Source organism: Stegastes partitus, unplaced genomic scaffold (assembly GCF_000690725.1).
Source record: "Stegastes partitus isolate 25-593 unplaced genomic scaffold, Stegastes_partitus-1.0.2 Scaffold210, whole genome shotgun sequence".
Classification (NCBI taxonomy): domain Eukaryota; kingdom Metazoa; phylum Chordata; class Actinopteri; family Pomacentridae; genus Stegastes; species Stegastes partitus.
This window is the reverse complement of record NW_007577941.1, coordinates 229,853-233,205: the sequence shown is the minus strand read 5'-3', so window position 1 is coordinate 233,205 and position 3,353 is coordinate 229,853.

Sequence of the window (3,353 nt, the reverse complement as noted above, 5' to 3'; positions counted from 1 at the left end):
AAGCTTTGGAAACAGATGTTTTGAATGGACATTTTATAAAGTGTGGATTGTATATTGATATGAATTGCACCTGCAGAGTTTGAGAAGCAGAAACATTAAGCTTTTATGAGTTTAGAAAGCACGTTGCAGGCTACAAAATCAGTAAAAATGGGGCCTTGCTGTTTTTTATTTCAGTTTTAACTTGTACACTATTAAAAAGATTGGCTTGATAGCCTTCAATGCAGCATTGCCTGCATGCAATATACAAGGTTATGTCTTTGAGGTTGCAGTACTGTGTAAAAATTGCATTTCATATTACTTTAAAATCGAAAAGGAAAACATATGCCAACTCAACATTTTGTCTGTTCAGTCCCTGCAGTCCATTAGAATTCACAGACTGTCTTTCACCAGGAAAGTCCCTTTACGCTTTCTCAAATTAAAAATCTCACGGCTGATCCCCTCCATCGCCCTGGCTTTCAGATATTGACCTTGTGGTGCTACAAAATAGCTTCTTCCTCACTGCGGGACCCCATAATGAGCCAATACAATGAGGCTTCAGTTCACTGCTCACCTCTCTTTGGTGTCTCTCGGGGTCTTTGTTGACGTTTGTCAGCCCAGGAGGAATTTGGGGGTTAGAATTCTGCTGTAGTCTAACGGTAGACTCAGACACTAACTTTGACTCCCAGACTTAAGCACAAAAGAGGAAAAAAATTTGCTAAGAGATAAACAGGCTTTGACCTTACAGGGAAGAAAAATCAAAGGAGTGAGTTGAATAAAGATTAGGCCACATTTTGAATTTCAGCCAAAGTGACCAAGGTTTGAAAAGGGCAAGCATTTATACATCTTGGCTGCAGTAATAATATCAAAAACCAGGAATATTTCATATTTTCGCATTTTTACGGTTTGATGGATGCAATTAACTGTTGTTCTGAAACCCGCCTGCAATAGTGAAGAAAAATGGGACTGATGAGAGGGAGTGAAAATTCTGTCCCTAGGAATGTGTCAAACTCATCTCAAGACAATACAACACAAAATCTGACTGTGAAGCAGGTCAGAGACCCCAATCCAGAAACAATCTATGAGCCCTGACCCCCACCAGTTAACCCTGCGTGACGATAATCTCAAAATAATGTAGTACAGAACTGAATGAAGTAGAGCTACACTGATGTGTCCATGTAAGATGAAAATGCCATTGCAAATATGTGTGTGAAGCATGCACAAATATATCAGGTCATGATATTGTTTTAATATTTTATTTAGCATTGTAATATTTTCTCAATGTAGCCAAATCTCTCTATCTTATCAGTATGATCTACCTTCTCAGTGTTAATCTTGTGTGATTCAACAATAATTGTACATTTTATCTGTACTAAATACTCTGTTTTCCCATCCTTGTGCCTTGGTGTTTTTGTAAGGTAATTCTAATTTAATTATTAACACTGAGAAAGCAAGTTTAGGGACTAACATTGCATAAACATTTACTTATATTTACAGTGGAGTTCAAAAGTCTGAGAAAACTAATGACGATGCTTCTATTTTGATTTTTTTTAAAAATGTATTTCAATTTTTTTAAACTACCCCCACCCTTGTGTTTGAAATGAACTTTGCAAGTTTGTGCACAACCTGACAACCTGTATCATCCCAGCATGATCTGATAATGCTGGGTTGAGGATGAGGTCAGGTGACTGTGGAGGAAAGTTAATTTGCAGTCAGCTCTTCTTTGGTCTTCAGGTGGTTCCTTGCAGAGCTTAGATGTATTCTGCTGCACAATGCTTCTCCACAGAGATGCAAAAAAAGACAGTGTTGTATGTCTCTAAAAAATGGAGTGCTATTTCTCCTTGGTCAAGATGTGGTTGATTTGGTTCAGCTGTCCAACTCTAGAGTGGCAAAACACGCCCAGAAATGGATATTCCCACCAACATGTCTCACTGTGTGTTTTACATACTGCCATATCGTTCTCTATCCTGTCTGTCTTCTTACATACATCCTTCTGTTATTGCCACATCTCCAACTTGGATTCATCATTAAATAGGACTTTTTTTTTTCCCCCAGTGAGCCACTGTGAAATGCTGCTACATCTCAGCCCACCTCAACCATTTAGCCTCGTCTCCCCCTGTGCTTGTTTAGAGACACTCATCCTCTGAGACCACTATTAGAAGCCTTCTTTTCACTTGCTGTTTGGAGTTTTGGATTCTTTACTAATTAAACTCTGTGTCTGTTATGAATCTGTTTTCCTGCCGCATGATGTATCGATCTTTTGATGGTGTGCTCATTTTGGTCTGCCTGCCATGTACTGCCCCCTTAGAAATCTTCAAGATAGCCATATTTGATGATGAGAAATCCCTTCTTTGCCCAGAATAACAATTTCACCCCCGATACTTTCATTTAGTTCTGATGCCCATGCTTCCCACTATCACACTTTAAGCAATATGGAGGCATAGCCATATTTCTGGTTGCAAGTTGCATTACTCGAACAAGCCTCCAATGAGTTAATCAGATCTATCTGGGTGTTAACTGCATGCTGCTTCAACGGAACTGACACAACTCAAGGAAATCTGACCTCTTGCACAAAGGAGTCAGAACAGTCAACACCATTGACATAGAAATAGTGCATCATTTTAAAATTTCTTCTTAATGTTTACATGTTTTAACTTCATTTTTTAAAATTAGATTCTAAATCCTCAAGATGACTTATTATTTTTAATGTACTCTCTGACTTTTGTACCGTCATCTTACTTACATATTGTGTGTATAAATTCAGCTTTGTGTGTCTTGTTCTTGTTTTTACATGAAACGTGTGGAAGTAGTCATTTCCTGTCAACGTTAAATTGTGAAAAAATGGATTAACAAGCTAAATGTTTAAAGCAACAGGAAAAAGTAGAATGAAATGTACAAATAAGGAGAGAAAGTACATGAGAATGTGCAACTGTTTCTGATGAAGCAATAATGACTTTGTTGTTTGGTTGCTTGTTGTAATACAAGTCATCATAAAACAAATATAAATACCTAACTTTTATTGAGGTTTTGTAGAGCCATGTTTTCAGTTTTCAGAGAAATAAACTTAAAATAATATGTATTCATAGCGTACCAATAGTTTAGAATTCTAAACTCATAAAGGAAATGCCTAGTTATTTACAGATAATATAAAATCTGTTAATGAGGTGTGCGTTTATGTTCAATCAGCTGCGAACCTTATCCAGTGGTGCAGATTGTTTGATCGCACAGCCAACACTTGCAAAGAGCTACATGCAAAATTCGAGGGTAGACAGCCTATAAATCAGATGTATAATGGTCAGCCAGTGTGTTTACTTGGCCTGTCAAGCAGCTCGCTTTCGTGCGGCAAACGAGGGACTTGGTGTTTCCCCACCCACAAT